Source organism: Hippoglossus stenolepis, chromosome 10 (genome assembly GCF_022539355.2).
Source record: "Hippoglossus stenolepis isolate QCI-W04-F060 chromosome 10, HSTE1.2, whole genome shotgun sequence".
Lineage (NCBI taxonomy): Eukaryota > Metazoa > Chordata > Actinopteri > Pleuronectiformes > Pleuronectidae > Hippoglossus > Hippoglossus stenolepis.
Genome location: NC_061492.1, coordinates 17,804,167 through 17,828,721, shown reverse-complemented (window position 1 = coordinate 17,828,721; position 24,555 = coordinate 17,804,167). Strand labels below are relative to the sequence as shown.

General features: G+C 40.4%; 1 pseudogene; it reads left to right on the top strand.

The window, feature by feature from the left end:
- The first annotated feature begins 1,091 nt into the window (after positions 1-1,091).
- Positions 1,092-23,458, top strand: LOC124852606 (annotated as a pseudogene).
- Positions 23,459-24,555: the final 1,097 nt, after the last annotated feature.

Genomic DNA, 24,555 nt, shown 5'->3' with positions numbered 1-24,555 from the left:
TCGTTGGCTATTTATTTTTTTGCTTCAGTTTGCTCTTGGGTGAATTCAAGCTTTGACTCGACACAGCCATCTTCCTTCCTCCGTGTAGCGTCATCCTAGAAGACCAGACAGAGATGTGAAGAGAGTTTGTGGTGATAGAGCTGACGACGTTGTCGAGGAGTGATGTAAACATGATCACATGATCTATGCAGCAGAGTTATAACGTCACTTGCTGTCTCTTTCTGCTGCTCCACCTTCACCTGGTGAATAATGAGGAGGATTGATACTGTTGTGAACGAGTCTGTGCAGAAAACCTGCTGCTGTGTTGTTCATGTGTGAAACACAAACTCTGGGAGAAACTCTGGAGACAATTCTCTGGTTTACCCACAGGTCATGTCTGAAAACAGCTTAACCAGCTCAGTAACTTCCACTCGCTCTGCTCTGCTAGTGTCCTAAGTTGTTTATTTGGCCTCAAATATAAAAAAACATTTTACCAAACACTTCCAGTGTTTAATGCTGCTAAATTTACGAGCTGTCGAGATGTTGAGGTAACTGTGAACTACCTCAACATCTCTACCAAGCACAACTAGTGTGATCGTTCAAAAATAATAACGATCGACATTCACGACACAACACAAAGTTTTAAAACACTTCAGGAAACTCTGAAATGATAAACGTGTGTATTTGTGTTTCAGTGTGTCTTGCAGACATACAGCAGCTCATGGTGAACCAAAGAGGTTCCCCTGGGCAGCAGCAGTGGAGCCCATTGTGGACCAGGAAGACCCAGAGCCCCCACATTAGAGAGGAACCGTGGACCAATCAGGAGGAGGCAGCCAACAACTTGAGCAGGTTGATATCAAGTTCATTGACTGCATCACTGTGAAAGTGAAGAAGATGAAGAATCCTCAGTTGGCACAGCTTCATCGGAATCAGACTGAGGAGAACAGGGCGGACTGTAGGGAGAACAAGAACTCCAGCCAGGAACTCAGGTCTGATGGACATTTACAACAAAGGTACTGAGGACAAGACTGTAGACAGTGAAGATGATTGGATGCAGACCAGGGAACCTCAGTCTGGTTTAAATACAAAAAATAACAAACAGTCTCTAAGTGATGAAATATAAAACTGGTAAGAAAGCATTTAGTTGCTCTGAGTGTGGTAAAACATTTAGCCAAAAGGGCAATCTAACTAAACATATGAGGATTCATACAGGAGAAAGCATTTAGTTGCTCCAGTGTGGTAAAGATTTAGCCAAAGAGCCATCTAACTATACATATGAGGATTCATACAGGAGATAAACCATTTAGTTGCTCTGAGTGTGGTAAAAGATTTGCTTGAAAGTGCAGTCCTAACTGAACATATGAGTATTCATACAGGAGAGAAACCATTTAGTTGCTCTGAGTGTGGTAAAAGATTTAGCGAGTGCAGTCTAACTGAACATATGAGTATTCATACAGGAAGAAACCATTTAGTTGCTCTGGGTGTGGTAAAAGATTTAGACTAAAAGTGTGATCTAACTGAACATATGAGTATTCATACAGGAGATAAACCATTTAGTTGCTCTGGTGTGGTAAAAGATTTAGCCAAAAGTGCAGTCCTAACTGAACATATGAGGATTCATACAGGAGAGAAACCGTTGGTTACTCCGAGTGTGGTAAAGATTTTGCCAAAGGGCAATCTAACTGAACATATGAGGATTCATACAGGAGAGAAACCATTTAGTTGCTCTGAGTGTGGTCAAGATTTCGCCACAGGGCAATCTAACTTTATGCATATGAGGATTCATAGAGGAAAGAAACCGTTAAGTTGCTCCTAGTGTGGTAAGATATTTAGACTAATAGGGAATCTAACTGCATATGAGTAGTCATACAGGGGAGAATGAATTTACTTGCTCTGTGGTTAAAGATTTAAGTTGCATCGTTTGCAACAAAAGATTTATTAGGATTTGTCAGCAACTATTCATATTATACATATTAATAGTTCACTGTTGTAAATAGAGAATTTAGAATCCCCCTTTCTCCTGTTTTATCGATTAAACAATTTTATGTCCTAGAAAATATAACTCATTGACTAACATGAAAGATTTGTGTTGATATTCCCTGTTTCTACTGATTTGATTTATGCATCATATAATATATATATATATACTAATTGTAAATAATGTCCTCCATGTCTTTATGGTTAAAATGTTTTCCTTGCACAGTATGTACATGTATGTTCTTAACCAGTTCATATGATTAAATATGTTTGTTTTAAATCCCTTGCGCTTACTGATCAGTTACAGAAGAGACAGTTACAATGTGACCATGGCTGTGTTAGAATAATACACATTTTCTCAGGAAGGTTCAGAGTGGAAATGACCTGGGGGAGTATTTCAGTGGCCGCCATTATAAGAGCTGTTCGAAATCTGAATGATAAGAAAGGAGCTTCAATGCTTCCACAACTTATCACCTTTAGCATAGGAAACACCAGACCATCGCTTGATGAAAGGTAAGAAGAAAATGTAGTCCCACAATTCATTAAGCGATGCCACCTCGTAGCTGCGGCTGAAACACCCACGTTAGCCGTCATTCTCTCATCTCCTCTGGAGTCACAGGAGCAAGCGGGTGATGCGTTCCAGACAAATCGGACATACGTAATTTTCCAAACTCCTACTTGAAAAAGATCTTAATGGACGCCATTCAAAGTCAGAGTTCGGACATGTGTTCTCGGGGAAGAGGCATCTACCCGACTTCACGAAACACCAATTCTCTGACGTCACACAACAATGGCGGTGTTCATGGAGACTTAGATCCTGTAGCTGAGGCCCGTCTGTTGGATTCAGTGACCCAGTGTGTGTATTCTCTCTTATGTATTGAATGTGTTTCCAAGTATCAAAGTCAAACAAAGTATAATGGCGTCGTCTCCCTCCTCTTTGTTTCTGTATGAATGGAGGCTGCACTAGTCACGATTGAATTGTCTCATCTGAATCCAATAAATCCAGTGTCTCATGGTCAGACATGTATGTTTATATTTGATGTAGAAGTTGGAATATGAAATTTCAAGATTGGAATATCTGACATCCGAGTCATGGAATGCAGCATTACACTCACACACACACACACAGGCCCCCTCACTCACACCGGACCAGTGAACTTAGCGGTGAAGAAGAGAACTCGTTGATGTGAGCAGTGGTAAATGTCGAATGGGAGCAACACAAGGGTATGAGCTCAGGGTTCCGGACTAATGAAACCAATTATTGCTGCTGTTTCAGGATCAGAAGAAGCAGCGGTTGGTTTTCATGTCATGCTCGAGTCTCAGTGTGATCCTCCACACTCACTGACCTGAGCTCACTTCACACTTTCACTATAAACACCAACATCATTACAAGTTATGACAAACAGAAATTAACTTTGTTTGTGTTTGTTTGATTCTCTCAGAGTTTGCAGACACCCACACACACACACTAACCCCTTGCTCACAGTATCTCACGTGATGGCCTATCTGCGATGATGATTTTAAAATGTTTTCACGTTAATCATTTGTAAACTGATTTGTACAGTTCAGTTTTCATTGAACATGTTCATGCACAACACTTATTAAATGATCTGATTACTGACAGATCGATTCTGTATCTAACTGAAAACTGGCTTCAAAATGGTGAATATGTAGTTTTAAATGCTTCCCCACCAATTTTAACAATCATATTCCTCGAAGCTGAGCAGAGGTGGAGGGTTGCAGCAATCTTTAATTCGACCAATCGATCAACCCTCGACCTAAAGTGGTTATAACTCGTTTGAAAATCTTATAATCAGCCTCATACATCAAGTCACAAAATCACATAAACCAATTCATCTAGTTATACTTCTTATCGTCCGCCTGCCCCTTACTCTGAAGTTTAACTGAATTCTCCTGAATTTCTATCTGAGCTAGTTCATACGACAGATAGTCGTATAGTCGGTGATTTCAACATTCATGTAGATGTTGTCAATGACTTAGTTCAGCATTTAATTCATTCGGAACTCAATTGGTTTTCAACATGTAAATAAACCATTCACTTTTTCAATCCCACACTTTTTATCTTGTGACATAGACATTGAAAATGTAATAATATTACAAAAACCTTCTTTATATCGACCATTTAAAAAAAATATATTTACACACACATTACACTATTACATGTGTCACTACAATACAGGAAAGTTATCAAATCTTCACTCCCACACTAGTTGATAACTTTCCTTAATTGTCTAGCAACCTCATTAAAAACAAACTGGCAGCGCTGTTGCCCACTGAAGAAAATAAATCAGATGTGATTAACCGCGGTGTAATAGCTCCGAACGTGTTTATAAAACATCACGGAAGCTGGTGAAGTGGCATTCACCAGCCAAGATGATTTTTTCACCTCGTGACAAAGAGCCACTGTCCACTGATCCATCTAGTCCTCCCTAACTCTGAGATTTTATGAACTTCCTTACAAATGAGATCATAAGCATCAGGTAAGCAATCCACCACCTCCTCCCCATGAACAGCATAGATACATTGTCTAGTACAGAAACCATAGAACCACTGCAGCACCAGATTTATATTGGACCACTTTTCTCAATTGGTCTTCCTGAACTCTTCCTAGTTTCATCCTCAAACCAACAACCTGTCTATTAGACTCTGCTCCCAACTAGACTATTTGAGGAAGTTTTCCCCCTAATTGACAGTTCCATACTAAATCTAGTTATGTCTTTGATAACTGGCTACGTACCAAAAGCTTTAAGGTATCGGTTATTAAACCTCTGCTTAAAAGGCCACTCTCTTGATCCAGATGTTTTAGCTAATTACAGACCTATATCAAGTCTTCATTTCCAAAATCCTGTCAAAGCACTGTTAAAGGTTACCATTGACCTTTAATGGCATCAGATAATGGACTTGTCTCTATGCGTCCTGTTGGATGTTACTGCAGCATTTGACATCGTAGATCATGGATTCTGTTACAGAGACTGGAGCAGCATGTAGGGATTAAAGGAGCGACATTAGGCTGGTTTTAAATCATATTTATCAGATAGATTTCAATTTGTTAATGTTAACAATGACCTCAATGCAGAACCAGGTTAGTCATGGAGGTACACAAGGTTCTGTCCTTGGACAGTATCTTCATCTTATATGCTCCCTTTTTGGCAACATCATCAGAAAGCATCACGCACACTTCCATTGTTATGCAGAAGACACCCAGCACTCTGAAGCCTGATGAATGTAATCCCACTTAGTTCAACTTCCCAGGAATGTCTCAAGAACATCAAGGCCTGGAGTATTTAGAACATCTTACTTCAGATTCAGACTGAGGTCATTTGTAATTTGCCTAAACATCTCGGAGAAACACTGTTGACCAGATGATGCCTTGGTATTAGTTGGCCCTAGTTCACTGTGAGGAGCCTTGAGTTATGTTGGACCAGATGATTTTACCATCAAATAAAACAAATCCTCTGGGACAGCTATCTCACTGCACAATATTATGAACATTAGAAACATCCTGAAAGTCACAGCTCACGACACTACCTGACTGCTCAGACTCTCGTTGCATCTGCTTTTGAGGAAGAATTCAGGTCTGTTTGCTGATATGCGAACAAAGGGAGAAACATGCTGCCTTGATCATATGTGTGTCACTCTGTGTACCAGAGGCATCAACATTCAGATACACAAGTGGCTTGGGAAGACATGGGCATTTGATTTGGCCATCTTTGCAGAAACAAACTGCATTTTGAGGCAGCTATGTTGTAAATTGATCATGATCTACACTGATGACTGTACCGTAGAACCCCTTTATCTCCTTTTTCTTTCTTGCTGTGCAATTGCTTTGAACAATTTCCTACTATTGTGTTTTACCATTTCCACACAACTAAGTGAGAAAATGTGCTGATTATGGGAAACTGACTCAGTGCAGAGCCTGGCGACAGTCACACAGCATTTCTGACATCTCAGAAATTCATCCGACTGTCGAAGAGTGGTCAGGAGCATCGGCAGCTCCTCAAACCCCGCCCCTTGTAAACAACAGAACAAAATACGCAGGCAAGCTGAGAATTGCTCCGATTCTAAAATATGTCATAGCGACTCAGAAATCTGGTCAAAATCTGGCTCATATGGCACACAGTGTATGCCCCGGCATGAGTCGTAATCAAATCAAGACATGTGGAGTATTCTGACTTAAGTCACATTATGTAGACATGTTGACGTATCAATACGCTACATGGACATATGGCAGTTACCAGCTGCTTGGTGGCACATGCCCTAGGTTCAAGTGTAAACACTGAGTAGGTACGTCTCACTGATCAGACTATGATCTGTAACATGTAAACAGGAGTATGAATGGAATGTTCTATTAAGTAACGAGCAAACATCACAACTGGAATGATGTCTTATTCATAATAAGGTTAATAGTCCTGCTGTGCTGTCCATGTAAACATAGTCAATGTTGGGACTATCAAAATACTGTTTACGTTTTTGCCAATGCAAATGCACAGATGAAAAAGCTTAAAACCTGACTTAATACGAGGCCATGTGTAGTTCCAGCTGGTAAGAGAGAGTCTGTTGTGTCCAGTTGAAGACAGCAGTGGTGGATGTAGAGTACAAAAAGGTACATCACAAACAGTCTTTGCTCGAGTCTAGTGATACCAACATCCCTAAAACCAGCACGTCCCTGAACTGATTACATTCATGGACAGTTTGTCTTTAAAGCCTTGGATCCTATGTAAAAGCTTCAGCTTGCCATGACTGCGAATTTTGCTAAAATGTGGATGTGAGGAGAGAATAAGCTGCATCATTTCATAACAAAAAAGGCACTTAGCACTGATTTTGGCCAGATGTAAAGAGTATTGCAGCAGTAACAAACGCAATGATGTAATAATAGAAAACACTTGTACTAAAGATTCTTCAGGAAGCATTAAGCATAAATGTAGTTCTCAGCAGTAGAAACAGATTTAGAGATTAAATGGACAGATTAATTGGATAAAAAGGCTGGTTGGTTAACAGATGGTCCCTCTAATGACCCACTGGGCATGCTTCCCGTCCTTCAAAACAAAAAGGCAGCCCAATAACTTGGAGAAATGATGATGACAGGAATCATCCAAGAGAGGTGGTCTTCTTAATTTCAACATAATCAGACAAAGAAATATATGGTAGGAAGGGTTTAGCTCAATTTTAAATAATAAATCCACAGATTTAAGTCACAATTATAATATGAACTGGTCAGGCAGGGTGTCTACTACCACGTCTCATCCCACATGATCACATAGTTCCCTCCACCAAGGACGTTATGTTTTCACCCCTGTCTGTAAGTTTGTTGGTTATAAACAAGATTACACAAAAACGCTGCGGAGCCCGGACTTCCACGAAACTTGGTGAACGGTTATGGTATGTATCGGGAAGAACCATTAGAAATTTCTATGATAGACATCTGGAGAGCACATCACCCAGACCAGGAAACAATTAACTTTTTCTCATCTAGACACCAAACATACTCTAGGATTGATTATCTTTTGATATCATTAAAGATCACTTATTTGGTGCAGTCGGCAAGAATTGTCTATATGTCTATGTCTGACCATTTTAACTCTTTTGTAGCGTAAAGATGAATATGTACTCATTGTAAAAACTGAATATTTAGCCTTTTCTTCCAAATACAAGTTAACTGCTGTCTGTCACTTATGAAAGGAAGCTGCTTCAAGTGAAAAAGAAGTGACCTAGAGGAAGTACAGACACATGATGTGACCTTATCCTTTCAAACCTTAACAATGTCTCACCCTTAAGCTGTTTTCAGACACGGCCTAAAAATGTCTGCAGAATTTGGTCGGACTTTCTCTGAAGGTTGCCTTTCACACAGGAACAACACAGCAGGAGATTCTCATTGGCGTTTACAACTTCTGAAATCTCTGGAGTGTTCAGGTGGGGGTGGTGCAGCAGACAGAGCGGGACTTCGCATTATTATGTCAGTTGGGGAGATCATGTGATTTTGTTTCAGCACATCAACATCAAAAGCTCTCTTGACATCTTTACGCTGTCTTCTACGTGAATGGCTCTGCATATTCATCCTGACACATGTGTATTCTTTTGGGTGTTTTTCAATTTAGCTTCCGTCATGTGTTAAAAACATCATCAACACGCTCGCTTGCTGTAAGTAAATCCTCAGGAGGATCTCCTGCTGTTCTCCATCCCGGCTCCCTCTGGACTATCTGCTCACTTTTACTGGGGGGTCTTAGAAGGACATTTCGTTTATCGTATATTTTAAGCAGCAGTGATGTTGAAGATGATGATGAAGGAATCTCGCCGGACTCAGGTCTTTCTTGTATAATAAGGTTTATTACACAAGTTGCAGGTCAGGACAGGTACCTGGTATACCGGAGGCGTTCTCGGCCAATGCAGAAGTCTGAGTCACCGATTGCCGGACAAGCATTCATATAGAACTTGTTTACGCCCAAAACTTGAGATAAAATGACATCTACATAGGGGCATCTAATTCAAACATGCTTCTTACTTGAAGATGGGAACCTCTCCATCTAACAGGTCAAGAGCATTCTCAGGAGGAGAGAACTAACAAGTAACATGTGTAATAACATACGAGGAGTCTGAGAGTCCAGAAATCAGGCGCAGCTAGCTTTAAACCTGTCATTATGTTTTACACACGTCCAACATGATCCCCATGTTAAGCTTCTTTATATTTCCCCCTTGAGAGACTTCACAAAGTCTGAAAGAATAAAAGAATAAAACATACAGGTGTATAATCATGACAAAAATAACAATCCGTCCTGTAACATAATTGTAATAATAAAGCATGTATGGGCGTAAGTGAAGTGAAAAAGCCATCAGGCAGCTATCTTTCCTGAAATATCCATCAAACAAACTAGACAGGAAAATTCTCTCCACGGCCCTCTGCCTAGGCGACCATACATAGTACTCCATACCAATGAAATTAGGAATTTTAGCAAATTGTGTAAGGAAATGATTTAAAAGCAAATACATATGGAACCCTCAATAAATCAAACAAACAAATGTCCAAAGTCGGGCTGGTGGAAGCCACGCCATCTCTGCCTTCCAGCGGACCTTTTCCTGCCACAACCCCTCTATCCCTAAACTTGCAAGAAAAGAAAACATCAGTGCAGTATATTTACCCAATAACAGAAAACATCATTTTCTAGCAATTAACACTCAGAGAATATAGTTCAATTTTAATATTACTCATGCAATATATAAGAAAACATAAGAATGTATAACACTGTAGTTTCTCAGCGGCATTGATTCTCAGTTGTAGTATCGATGGCGTGTTGAATCTGGATATCGTATCATGCGTCCTTGTTCAGAGTCAACTGATCCATTCGTATTGTTCTGTTTGAAGTGTCTGAATCCATTCAACACATGGAGTCCTGAACAATCAACCACCCCTCAGTGGTCTTCCCCAATATGTTCTAGAATGAAAGAAAAAGAAACAGTATCTTTTGCATACAAAACAGATACAAATCAAACATCAAATATAGATTATGCACTCTTTCAGTAAATGTGAAATTATAAGTCATATTATCCATTTCCCCCTGTACACACACCTCTAATATAAGAAGAAACTACAAAATAACTAAGCAATAACAGAGGTAAATGTTAGGATTATAATAACATCAGATATTCAAAATGGATATACATCACCCATATCCGCGTCGTCCTCATCAACGTCCATTGTCAGCACCAAATAATAATGGCATCTGAGTTTGATCACGGAGCATCACAACTCCAACCCATCTCAATATCATAACCTTCGCAAAGGTCAACAACAAAGCGTACAAAACAAAACATCACACTCAGCGTTAGAACAAGTGTATACTTAAACCTGAACTAACACTGCTCTCTGGCCTAATTTGTCTTGCAACCAAAGCATTTTACCCAGACCATCCAGCGTTTTCCGGCCAGGCCAGCGCATCCCTTATAAACTTCAATGCATCTATAACACTGGTATATTATCAGAACTATCAGGAATCAAAAGTATAGCAAGCATTCCCAGTTAGTTCAAAGCCACACATAGGCCACCTTGTTTGGCCAAAATGATCAAGAACCATGTCATGTTTGTAGCGTCAGTCTGTGGCTTTTCTCAGGATTTGACAAATATTCAAAACCTTTTATGGTTGCGTTTGCAAAACCCTGTGAGGTATAGGTAATATTATCCAATGTGATCTGCCAAGAATGTCACCCATACCATGGAAATAATCCTATAGCCCACTTCTCTGCTAAACTGATTCTCAATGGTACGATTCCAAATTGTTAAACTGTGCCATCTCCGTTCTTCCTACTTCGGAAGCTTGACATTAGATTGGACCTCATCTGGCCCTTTTCCCTTCTGCATAGTAAAAACCTCATATGGGAGTTTCAGCGTTGCCATATAACAGCATCCTGTCCACCCATACGGTAGAAATATATATGCCTTATCTTACAAACCCACAAATATCCTTGAAATTCCCTATAGTCACATTCCAAAGGCAAACTTTGGATCTGCACCCTTAAAGTTATATTCTGTCTCTGATGTGGTACATCAAAAGTTACTTCATACGAATCGTACTCATCTTATGTCCCACGCCTACCCAAGTCCATCATATATTCGTCACAATCTGATATCCCCATAAACATTCCCGGCCCATCATGAGTATTATTTGAACAAAAACAGCTGGTAGCTCTCATGATGTCACTTCCATTATATCAGGGACGCCCGTTTTGATATTTTCATGCTGATCAAGTAAATTTACATATAGTAATTCCCCCAACCAGAACAAGTAGATCTAGGCCTAAACAGATGTACTGACAAAGCCATCCACTACATCTTCTGCTGTGCTGCTGATGTAGCCACGATAGTGCATAACTTTGGCATATAGCGGTTAGTGGGTCTGGTACAGTCTCTAAAATTGAAGGCCATGAGTTCGGCGATGGAATCTTTACCACATGGACCATTCAATTAGTAACCAGATCACTTACGGAATCGTTAATTTGCCAGGCCATAAGTTCCTACTTGCCCATGGAGTCTGCAATTTGTAATACTGAGGATCAAGGCAAACGCCTTCCATTTAGTTTCTCTCTTTTGTAATGTGTATGGTATTGATCAGTCATATGTTCTGGTGTCTGATCAGAGTCAAAAGTATTATCTACCGTCTGAAATAGTCCTTTGAGCTGTCACAGATGAATCTGCATCATTCTCTTCCATCATCTGTTCTCTAACTAACAATCTCATTACTACTGTTCACCCTAGGCTCTATCTTTAACATTAGCTTCTGGGTTTTATTATACATCCTTAACACTTTTTAAATGTCCAAGGTATCATGTCAGATGTCTCGTCACATTTACAAATGTAAACCCAGACGTCAAGATGTCGTCACTTTGTTGTAGCATTCATCCCCTTCAAAGTCATAGCTAGAGTAGTAGCCTGAGTTGATGTATGAACACTCTTAGTTGTTTCTGGGCTATTGTAAGCTTCATCTGTACTTTATTCAGCCTTGGGGTGATTACTGTGAAGTAGAGGTGTTCCTGAACGCTTATTAACCCGTGAAAACTCCAACAGGACTCAAATCTTTATCATGAATGTCACTTTAGTTATATGACCTTTTATCCAATAATTTTTGATATGGAACAAATTTAAACTCGGTTTAAATAAGTACATGTAACCCCTTGGTCTTCCCATGTAACTTTCACGCTTGGGACAAGTGAACAATCATCTTTAATTTTCTTCTCCATGTCATTATACAAAACATACTTCCTTTGATCACGAGGCACAATATCAACTTCCAGGTCTTGTCAACAACACATCTTCACACGACTATTTTCCCACTTGGGAGGAATGTTACTACCAACATTCCACCTTCCACATCGACATAGTCGCTGTTTCCTCCTAACTTAACTCTGATCACCGTATTCAAAGGAGGTGGCGTTATAGAAATCATCTGAGAAGCGCCCACTGTAGTTAAATGCGATACATTATACCTTCAATAACTTTGTACTAAAAGGGTAGATTTCCCTTCATTTTCCCAGCCGTCTGAGGAGTTGATGTCATCGTCGTCAATTCTCTTGCTGCAACATCTTGAGAGGTCTATATTCTTCATTCTCACTATTTATCATTAGAGACACTATACGAACTCTAAATCCCAACTCAGACCCATCACCCCAAAACGTGGATCATAAAAAGAACACCTATAATCACTTGATCTTCCTGTTGAGGCCTATATACATAAAGACTACAATCTCCCTCAACCTTCAGTCTCCTTTGTCATTAATTAACGTATACTTCCTTAATGGTGATGTTCCTAACAGAACTAGAACCTTACTATTAATGTCTTCCACCACATTCCACATACCTTCCTATCTGCCTGAAATCATAAGATTTACATTTCTGGCTGACCTCTTTTTCTTTCTCCTCTAGCTTCAGTCTCAGCTGTTCGTGTCTTATACTAAAACTCCCCCCAGTTGGAAACCCACATTCTTTCATCCACACTTGTACTTGTTAGTCTTGTGTCACCATAGTTCCTTCGCGCAAGTTCTGTATTAGGACTACTCAGATCAGTTTATCCAAATCTTTAAATTGTTATCTTTACTGTTACTTATACTCATAAAAAACTGTCATTGTCGTGAACCCAAATAAGCCTTGACTTTCTATACTAAAAGTGGAACACTGAAAAAGCGCACCACATAAATCTATTAACACTGTGAAATGTGTCGCATCTGGAGGAATTTGGGCTAACAAAGTATGTGGATCCGGCCTTCTGCTGGAAAATCAGCTATCACTTATTCCACAGCTCAAATCATGTACCAGGCGATATGAATCATCTGGCTTCTTTACAGGCAACAAAGGCGTGTTACTCTGAGGATTCTGTGTTATCTTCAAAACACCTGCTAAAAAGTCCTTCAATCTGTAGTTTCAATTCCTCGGATTGCCTCTTCCTTCAGTGATTCTGGTTCTTCCAAGAGGTTTGACTCCTGGTCGGAGTTCAGCTCTCACTGGTTGGGCTGACTTCACAAGTCAATATCGGTACTATGCCGAGACCACAAACATTCTGGAACTTGTCGCAGCATCTCTTCTCTCATTAAGTCTGAGTCCATTTTTAGCACTTACAAATTGACTCATGTGTCATCCTTCAGTTTGTGGCTTTCTTGTCTTGAGCAGAGATCATGAGTCTGTGAATCTGATCCTCACTCCCTCAGACAGCAAGATTCTCTTTTACGGTATAAAAACAGCTTCTTCTGGCATCATTTCTCCTATATGCTTCTGGCATATTCTTCACACCAACAAGGTCACATGTGGCACACTCTTCTCGATATCAAACTCTTTATCCAAATATTCATCTCTGTGTTATCTTCATAGCTGCTCCTTGTGGTCCCAAAAAATTATACAACTTGAACTGAGTTGAACTTGCTTTGGTTGACGACTCAACCATTCCTCTGTGTTTGGTTAGGCATCATTATTGACATACTTGAGCGTGCAGTGAAATGTATACTCTGGAAGCTTTCGCATGTAGGCATATTGGCAATGATAAACTTCTCCCACAATTTAGCTGGCTCAAAAAAATCTGCATTAAGACTTCCGATCAAAATACTGAAGAAGCTTCCAGTCTCCGTTGTCATCAATGATTGGTGAAAAATATCATTTTAGCACTTCCACCAGACAACCGTCTGGTGTAGCTTTATTGTACACTTCAATCTGCAAAGCATCTCTTCCCAAAAGTGCAATAGGTGTATGTTCTGATACCAATATGGGTATTGTAATCTTCGATTTTTATAACTGAGCTCAATTATTGGTTCTGTGTGAGAGAATCAGCTGTTCCTCATAAACCCGATTGTCGAATCAATTGACGGACATGGGGAGATGTATAGCATCTTCAGGCTGAATACAGGTAAAAGCAGCTCCAGCTATCCACCATTACTTCCAATGGTCGATTATTTATTTTCACCTGTTGTTTGGATCTCTGCCAGCCCTGACACTATCAGCTGACACCCCCTTTGAGTCTTCAGGGGCATCTCTAGAATCCTGGTTCCGGGCCTCTGTGAGGTTCACCGGTCCTCTGGAGTGGCCCTAGTTGGCCCCTGAATCCTCCTCCTGAAGTTTCCTCTGGAGTTCCTCTGAAATTCCCTCCTGACATTGCACTCCATGGGCAAGTGTCTAATTGTCCACAATTATAACATTCTTCTAGGCAGCTGTTGAAAATTTGGATTAAACCTTCCTCCTCTTCCTCTTCCGAAATTTCTTGATCCCTTCCTCTCCAATTCTGCGCTTGACCAAAAGTTGACATGGGTAGGAGACAACTGGAACCACCGATGATGGCTGGGCGTTGGAGCTGAACCTGGTTCGGCTGTAGTTGTGAAGTGGTTGATTTAGTGGAGCCTGATTCATGCTCAGAGCCTGCTTCTTCTCCATCTTATTATCCACCAGTTGTATTTGATTGAGTTTTCTGAGGTCTCTTGGTCTATGTTCTTTGGATGTGTTCCTTTTTCTATACAGCACCCATGATGGGCTATATGATCCGTATAGACACCCCTTTGCACATGCTTCCAAGACCAACCACCTCTGCCAGTTTGCTCCTCATGATAGGGGCAACCCCTTCTCATTCACAATAGCAAAATTGACTGCTCCATTTGATTCAAATCCGGGTCATTTCCTGTGATATTTCTCCCACACTTGATGAGCTCTCGGCTTGCACATAGGCCCTCGGGTTTTCTTCCTGTCCCAGTGGTTCAATAAAAATGTTGTCAGGATGTACATTTGTCGGAAATGTCTTTCAGCGCTCTCCACGCTCGACCTCTATTTGCAGAAAACAGCTCTGAATCATTCACAGCAGTTCCCACATATCGATTAAGTCCCAGCTTTCTGTAGAATATCTCCCATAGCATAGACTCCAGGAGATTAGCCAAAGTCTCTTAATATCTCCAATGGCAGGTTGTTCTCCCACCATAATCTCTTCCAACCAGAAATCCAAGAATGTGCTCCATCTTGAAGAGTAGGTAACTTCTCAAGTATGTTTGACATATCTGTACTCTGCCAAGGCTTATACTCCAAACTCTGCCCTCGGATGACCACTGGAAACATCTTCTTGAGTGTCAAGTGTTTTCTTGAGCGCAATGCATTTTTTCATGCCCAATAGTTGGGAGCCTTCTTTCTGCAGCTCTTCCTTCCCGTATCTGCAACTCCTCTAACTGGTTCACCAGTGTTCTTTGTCTTTCTGGACTACTAGTTTTCCCAAGTCATGGGGCATCGGTCCATGTACCGACCTCTCTTAAAAGTCCTCCATAAGTCCTCTTTTATTTCAGTACTGGATGTCGCAGGACAAACCTTCTTGAAGATGAAGGTCCTGGTCTCCAAATCTTCATCGTTGTCTCCATTCTCACTGTATCATTAGTGGTATCATCTCCTCTCTTTTCCATCCTTTCCTTCTCCACCTTCTCATTTTCCATCCTTTCCTTGTCTACCTTCTCATTTCCATCTTTTCCTTGTCCACCTTCTCATTTTCCATCCTTTCCTTGTCCACCTTCTCATTTTCCATCTTTCCTTGTCCACCTTCTCATTTTCCATCTTTTCCTTCTCTGCCTTGTATGTGGACACAAGTACCTCCATTATTATAATTACATCTGGGTTAAAGTCCCTCTACTGGCTGGTTGGTCAATTTCAGGCCAGAATTTATGCCATTTTCCGATATCTTTGCAATGTTTTGCGATGCCTTTAGCAAAGTTATTCTTCTGTACTACATCCAACAGGAGTAATTACTTTTGGACTTTTAGTGCCCTTTTTCCCCATTGTAACGGCTTCTTATGTTCCCTTATTGTAAATTAAAAAGTAATTGCTAAGATTAAAACTACTTAAGCTATTTGAATTACTTATCTCCCCTCTTTTTTTCAATCAATCAGCAATTAACCAATTAACCAATCAACAAATCAATCAATTAAATAATTAACAAATCAGTCAATTAACAAATTAATCAATCAATCAATCAATCAGCAATTAATCATTGTATTATTAAAACCATTAAGACACCTCAGCCAATAATAAAAAATGAAATTGATTTGCCAACTCGAATCAAAAGCTCATTAGTAGCAATAGCACAACCCAAAAAGTCCGCTTATAATGTTGACAAAAAGATCACGCGCTCCCACATGTGACTGACTGTCACCAAATGTGCTCTTAGTATGACAAGACAATCACCTAATTATCAACCCAATATTCACCTCAAATCATCAAACAGTCACAATAGTGAATCTCCAACACAGCACAGATCAGAATAAGCCCACGCACAAACAATAAAACTCACATCTGCAACTGACAGCAGGTTTAGACCAGAGCAATCATATTCTATTAATTAGTTAAATGTATTAACTGGTCAGTCCGTTTATAAAGCCTTTTTTATTTATTTATTTTATTTATTTATTTATTTATTTTTGGATAAACTGTACGGCCTTGATCAGACTGGAGACAGGAGCTGCACACGCAGGCGTCAGCAAGCCTCAATCTGTCATGATGCACCGGCCTCAATTCCCCACTCACCGTAAGGCGGATGAGGGGAAGAGCAGGCGTGATTTAGTATCCTGTGAACCCATTAGGTCCTTTGAACATAGCATCATAGCGATTCAGTATGATTTGCACACATTTGCACGTTATCTGCCAGCATTTAGGTCAATAGATGTTTTCTCCTTTAAATACCAGTAATAATCCCATACCATGCATCATCAATATATAATTTAGTTATTTCACTCTATGTATCTTTGATTCTCAATAGTTTATTATTTATTCACGGCTGTATTAATAACTCAACAGTCCTTTCATAAACCAATATATATCTGTATGACTCCTCTGCCTGCACACAGCACATGTATGTCCAGTCCCAGTGAGAAAAACAGATATGTTATTCTTGTTATACCAGCCCGTAGTGTGATGTTCACTCTTGATACCAGCATATGTGCATTCTCTGATGTTTTAGCCAATTTCCTCTCGTTATCACCTTAAAAAACAAAATTCTAACTATCTCTCCTTCTATCAAAATTATCATTATCCAGTATTTAAAGTCAAAATGTCAAATTAAACTAAATTTGTTCCCAAATTAAACCCCTAACTAAGCATTGTAGAATTTAATGAAAACCAAATGAAACAAAAGTTTTAAGCTGATTAAGATTTTTAGAACTACAAACATATCAATCTGGCTGAATCAAACAAACAATATTATTTCCCTAATACTGTCTGCACAATCTAACTTTCCACAAACAAACAAACAAACTGTCTTTTTTAGCTTAAACTAAACCCCATTAAAGAATTGTTTTCTGTTGTTTTTTAAACTTTGTGACTCTGCCCCTGCGTCTCACAGGAGGGTGTTAATCACAGAGGTAGAGAGCATGAAAGTCTCTCCTCATGTCGTTGTACTCATGTTTTGAAAATTTTAGCCCCCTTTCTCCCTCTTTTCTGAATTCTTTCACACCCAGGCGGTCTCTCTCTCAGGAGCGGAGAGATCCGAAAAACATGGGGAAGGTGAGGGCAGTGGAGGAGGGAAAGCTAGACCCACATAATTCATTACGTCTCTGGAAGAGGCTCATTGTTTATTTAATACAGAAAGCAAAATATCTTTCCTTATAAGTTATCAAATTTCCCGTTATCAACCACAACCTATATATGTTTATTCAATCATAAAATCTTATTTATTAACCTAAACCATAGACCAACCCCTGCTGCAATTTGTCACACAGCTGGAACACATTGAAGCCACGTGTCACACACACACAGGGTACGGCTACCAGGAGATGTCTCCCTGTTCATGAACGCACACATTGCCACACAATGAAAAACACTGCAAATTCAACCCAAAAACACAAACAGCACTCATCTTAAATTCCCAAAAACAACTCATTCATACCATACATTCCTATAGCATGCTTTTGCCGCGCCTTTCTCTCTTATTCTTTTAAATTTGTGCTACCTATGAGATATAAATATTCGATGAGGAGGCTGCACCAAACACTGTTCGTCAACAAATGTTCAGAGTGAGAACATACAGTAATTTTAATTCTACAATCTCAGTTTATTAAACTGACCTGTGGTGAGTTTTGCAGCCCATTCATGGCTCTCTTCCTGAGGCTTCTATATCAGATTCTGCGGCGTCTTTTTTTCCCTGATCATCTCTTTGATCCTATTTCTCTCTCATTACTCTGTCCCTTATCACTGTTTACATTTATTTATTCAAATTTCCTGGATCAGGATTATCCAATTTTCTCTTTTAACTCCAATTCTGGCTATGTCAAAGCCAGCTGTCACGCAGTGACTAATCTACACATGTCTTACCGTTAAGAAGTTGAGGGCCCAATCTTCATTAATCTAGCACAATGTTATTTAGCTCACCTTATCATTACAATGGCATTATTTCTACACATACAATACATCTCTTGTATTTATATTTATTTCCTTTCTTCACTTTTTATCTTCTCTTATAATAATCCCCCTTTATTTGCGTTTGTACTTTTTCGCAAAATAAAATCAAATTAACCGCGAACTTCACTTCAAACATCAACACAACATGACATGTCATAAAAAGAAAAGGTTCTTTCACGGTGTGACCCAGCAGGCACACAACAGCTTCAATGAATGAACCAGCATCCAGTCAAGTGAGAAATGCGTGTGCTGAGTCTTGGAGATGCCGCAGGCCACAGCCCACGTCAGAGTTAGGCGTGACGCCAAATTTGTCGTATATTTTAAGCAGCAGTGATGTTGAAGATGATGATGAAGGAATCTCCCATCGGACTCCGTTCTTTCTTGTATAATAAGGTTTATTACAGAAGTTACAGGTCAGGACGGGTACCTAGGTATACCCGGAGACGTTCTCGGCCAATGCAGAAGTCTGAGTCACCGGTGCCGGACAAGCATTCATATAAGGGAACTTGTTCGCCCGAAACTTGAGATAAAATGACATCGCCATAGGGGCATCTAATTCAAAACATGCTTCTTATGAAGATGGGAACCTCTCATCTAACAGGTCAAAGAGCATTCTCGGAGGAGAGAACTAACAAGTAACATATTATATGCTGTAGGGAGTCTGAGAGTCCAGAAATCAGGCGCCGCTAGCTTTAAACCTGTCATTATGTTTTACACACGTGTCAACATGATCCATGTTAACTAAATACACCACACGTTCACATATACAGCCCCTCTGGAGAATGTCCTGAGGTTCTCCAGAGTTCTGTGCATGTCTGAAAGCAGCTTTAGACTGACACAACTCAACGACACAAACACTGAAACTATAATTTATTGTTTTAATACATCCTCACCTTCCGGAGGCACGACCTTTTCACGGCAGACAACTGTAAAAAGAAAACATTCTTACATCAGAACGTTGGATAAATGGAAATACACATTTTAAATTAAAAGTTTAAATACAAAGGATACAATGGAATCAAACACAGCATCATTAAACTTCATGAATAGGTCTGCCAGGAAATGATACTCACTGGTACAGTTAGATGTGTGCTCTTTCTATGGAGAAGAAACAAAGGGACAATAAAGTGACCAACAGGATTTTTCCGGGCGGAAAATTAGGTGTGTGTGTGTGTAATAATGATATATTATTAAATATTATACCACAAACATGAAAGTACACCCTTTCAAAGAGAATTGAACTTAATTATTAAGAATATTTAGTCTGACATTTGAATTAGAGTGAAAAATATCAAAACATCCTAAAAAACAACGTCAATAACAATAAACCACACACAATCAAAAGAATAAGTACGACTCTCTGGCTCTGTTAACAAAAAATGCTCTTGAAGAAATATTAAACATTTGGAACAGGATATACTGTATGTTACCAGCTCAGTAAACAGGATTGCGATTGTTATGATTTAGATGAGCTTTTGGGTTGGGGCTCTGCTCTCTCAGTGTGGTCGGGGCCTGAGGCCTGTGTGTGTGTGTGAGTCTTAACTCCAACTTGCTCCCAGACTCAGAGGTGAGAGAGAGACAGACAACTCGCTAAAATGCACATAGACGGACCAGCTTAATGTTTGGCGCAAGGGTGCAACCAAGGACAGGTTTTAGTTGCACTTCACAGATTTTTGGTTGCGTTGTTGGGAGGAGGAGGCGGCAAGATATTTCTCTATGCAGGAAAAACTCGTACCAAACTTGGAGGAGGGATGGGGCATGAGAAGAACTCGTTCAATTTTGCAACGGATCAGGACAAAGCAGCGGATCCAGGAATTTTTTCGCCCTCTTACTTTAACATAACAGATTTTTAAAATCTGCAGTCATATTTAGTGAGTTGATATTTATAAATTTGCAATTTAGTGCAGCTTCAAATTTTCTAATTTCTTAAAATGATTTGTTCCACAACTGTAGCCTTTCTAAAAACATATTTTGTGTTGCTATATAATACTGTGTTAAGTTTATTAGCAGACACACGTAGTTAGGAGTAAAATATATGTTTCATTGGTTTTCATTTCACTCTGTAATCATTTAGGTGATCAGACCACTCCCTTCTACTATAACAACTAGACAGTCGTGCTGGATTGTTCAGGCTTGGCTGAGGTATACATTCTGTACCTTCTATTCATAATTCTTAGAATGAAGTTCGTCACTATATTTCTTTTTACATTTCAAACGTTTTTGCATAAGATTAAAGCTGTGATACCTCTGAAAGACAGTCTCCCCTGTAGATGACCCGTGGGAAGCATTCTGAGGTGATGAAGGTGCTCACGTTTGCAATCCTGACTGGACTATCCTTAGTTAATTCTGCCTGATTCGCGAGCACGGAGTGCTAATGTCAATATACAGAAGGGAAAAACAAAGTCTGTCACACAAACCATATTACAAAAGTGTACAAAACAATGTGAAACTCATCAATTCGATTATGAAGTGCCCTCAGGTCTGAGCTGGGTAGACTGTAACAAATCGATAGACTGTAAAAACAATTGATCAGACAACTGCAGCTCATTGAAAACACAACAGCCTGAGTCTTCACTAGCACCGGGACAGTGGATCATATCAGGCCAGTTCTCAGTTCCTTTCCCTGGCTTCCTGTCCATCAAAGAATTGATTTCAAAATATTGCTGTTGGTTTATAAGCACTGAATGGTTACATTTCTAATCAACTACTATTTCACCATCCAGTCCCCTCGGGTAGTCTGGGACGGGTCTACTTTCTGTCCCCATCAGTCCAAACTAAACATGGAGAAGCAGCACCCAGTTCTAATGCTCCACGCATCTGGATCAATCTCCTAAAAAACCATGTGGCTTCCACCACCACTGTTGTGATATCCCAGCAGCTTCAGCAGAGTCGGTCACATTACTCTGCTGTAAAGCTCCTCCTCCTCCTCCTAAAACACTATCATACTATTTGGGCTCCATTGACGGATTACAATTTATGATCTTCTTAGTATAAAGAAATATAATATATATAAAAGAAATATAATCTAAGTGTGACAAATGTTATGATATATTTTAAAGTTGAGAATCGTAACACTGACTTCATTATGAACTTGTTTTGTATTTCTGACTGACAAGCGAAAGCGGACGGAAACCGGTCATCGTCCTGCACTACAACCGCAACAAAGGCAGCGTGGACAACCTAGACAAGGTGATCGGAACGTACAGCTGCAGGAGGATGACCGCGCGCTGGCCCCTGGTCGTCTTTCACAACATTCTTGACGTCTCTTCCTACAACGCCTTCGTGATATGGAGAGAGATCAACCCAGACTGGATGCCGGGCAAGCGGAACAAGCGGAGGGTGTTCCTAGAGCAGCTGGGAAAGGCTCTCGTGACTCCGTTCATCGCACGAAGGGAGCGCATCCCCCGCATGGACGCGTCCGCCGCGGTTGTGACGGCTGTAAAAGCTGCCGCCGCCGCATAGAGAGCTGTTGACTACGACGCTCGACCCGAGTGTCCGGCCTCCTCCATAGCCCTAGCAGCAGCCCCGCTCGGGGCGAGTAAGAGGAAGAGGTGTCAGATATGCCCCAGGAAAAAGGACTGTAAAACTCACACCATGTGCCGCGGGTGTAACAAATACATCTGCAAGGGCTGCTCACTTGTCTATTGCGCTACGTGTGTGTCCTAATATGGGGTGGGCTATGTGAGGGGGCCAACAGCCGGGGGAAGCAGGGACAACACAAGGGTTAAAAAAAAAGTGATATTACTGTTGGATACGTGAAGGCTATATTACTTGTTCTGCTGTCAAAACACTTTTCAGGACATCATTATCACTTTGTACTGTAACAATGTGCAACAAGTGACAAGTTGACACTTCACTGCATTACCATTACCATGTAGCCTATTGTGCATATCTTTATCTGATTCGATATCTGGTCTTTTTCTGCAGATACGCAAATCAGATAGAGTTCATCCTGAAAACCCCCAGAGAACAGGGCCAGCGGGTGGGCCGCGAATCCCAGGTGAGACTCACACATCATCAACCGTGTGGAGTTTAACGTCATCTCATCTCCACACTGTGTGATGTCACACAGAGAGGAGGACACGTAACTTTAGTGTCTGAGTCAGTTACCTGTCTGTCTGTCTGTTTACCGTCACACTGTGTGACGTCACACAGAGAGGAGGACACGTAACTTTAGTGTCTGAGTCAGTTACCTGTCTGTCTGTCTGTTTACCGTCACACTGTGTGACGTCACACAGAGAGGAGGACACGTAACTTTAGTGTCTGAGTCAGTTACCTGTCTGTCTGTCTGTTTACCGTCACACTGTGTGACGTCACACAGAGAGGAGGACACGTAACTTTAGTGTCTGAGTCAGTTACCTGTCTGTCTGTCTGTTTACCGTCACACTGTGTGACGTCACACAGAGAGGAGGACACGTAACTTTAGTGTCTGAGTCAGTTACCTGTCTGTATGTCTGTTTACCTGTGTTTCTGTCTGTTTACCTGTCTGTCTGTCTGTCTGTCCGTCTGTCTGTCTGTCTGTTTACCTGTCTGTCTGTCTGTCTGTCTGTCTGTCTGTCTGTCTGTCTGTCTGTCTGTCTGTCTGTCTGTCTGTTTACTTGTGTGTCTGTCTGTCTGTCTGTCTGTCTGTTTACCTGTGTGTCTGTTTACCTGTGGGTCTGTCTGTTTGTTTACCTGTCTGTCCTCAGTCCACATCAGTCCACATCCACCCAGGTGACCTCAGTTGACATTGAGTCACTTTTGGTTTGCTCTAATTTACTTTCACTGTGAGTAAAGTGGCTCTCAGCAGAAGAGAGGAACGTGTCTACGGCCGTGATGTCACTGAATGATTTAACCATTTGATGTCATGGTTTTGTCCAGGTAATTGAGCACTGCATCAGACAGAACAATGCTGTGGACAACTACCAGAGGTATCTGGAGGAGGAGAAGGAGGTAGAGGGAAGTCAGTGGAGGGAAGTCAGGAGCCACGATCTGCAAAGACCATCAATGTTTTTAGGTGCAACTGTCACCAAATTGATGGACAGATGTTGACCGATTGAACACTGAGTTTGTTTTGTGCATTGCACTCCCTCTCCTTTGTGCCTACAGAGATCCTAATGAGGTTTTGAATTTTGTTTGAATAAGATCATTTCTGTAAATCAAACAAGGAAACGTTTTACGAGAAAAGATTTATAGAAGACGAGTGTTAGGGAGATAAAAGAAATAAAACCAACAGTGTTGTGATCTCACACCCTCGGGATTAGAGCGACAGATTGTTTGTTCATGTTGCTTTGGAAACGTCTGATAGCCGACGGGTAGCGTTTACTCTTCACACCTTTGTTTCCATTTTTTTACTATTTGTAATCTCAGATTTTAATATTCAGACTTTTTGTATGTTCAGATCTGTGCTGAAACACAAGTTGTCGCCTTCAAAACAGATGATCTGTGACTGTATATATAGATGATCAGTAACTGTGTTTAAAGACCATCAATGACAGTATATAAAGATGATCTGTGACTGTATATATAGACCATCAGTGACTGTAAATAAAGACCATCAGGGACTGTATATAAAGACCATCAGCGACCGTATATAAAGACAGGAATCAGGAATGTAATCAATTGATCAAGGAATTAATATATATATAAAATATCTGTGAAAGTATGGTGAGGATTTTCCATGTTGTCAGGTGTGATTTAACCTATTTCAGTTCAATCAATCAATCAAATAAAAGATGTCTGCGTATAGCCCATATTCCCTAATCACAATTTGTCTCACTGTCTTAACAAGGTGCAACATCTTGTGTTCTTAACCCTCAACAAGAGTAAAATCACAAAAAAATAACTATTAACTGGAGGCAAACAACGTTGAAACCTCAGAGAGTCACATGTCACAATGATTAGAATAAACAGTTTGTAACATAATGGAAAGTAAATGAATTGAGGAGTTATTGTCAATAATGGTATCTGCGTAGACATATTGTATATCAAGCAGTCTTGTTGTAATCATAGTCCATGATCAGCAGCCTCCAGGATCCGATGCCACCATAATCCACAATCCATCGTCAAGATCCACTGGGTCCACGGCTGCCACCTCGATGGTCCACCACCACTATCAACAATCAGATGCCAACACGAGACAAGATTCCACCATTACGATCATGATCTCTTCTTCGCAGATTCATAAACCACAATAAAGCACAGGGACTCTGGTG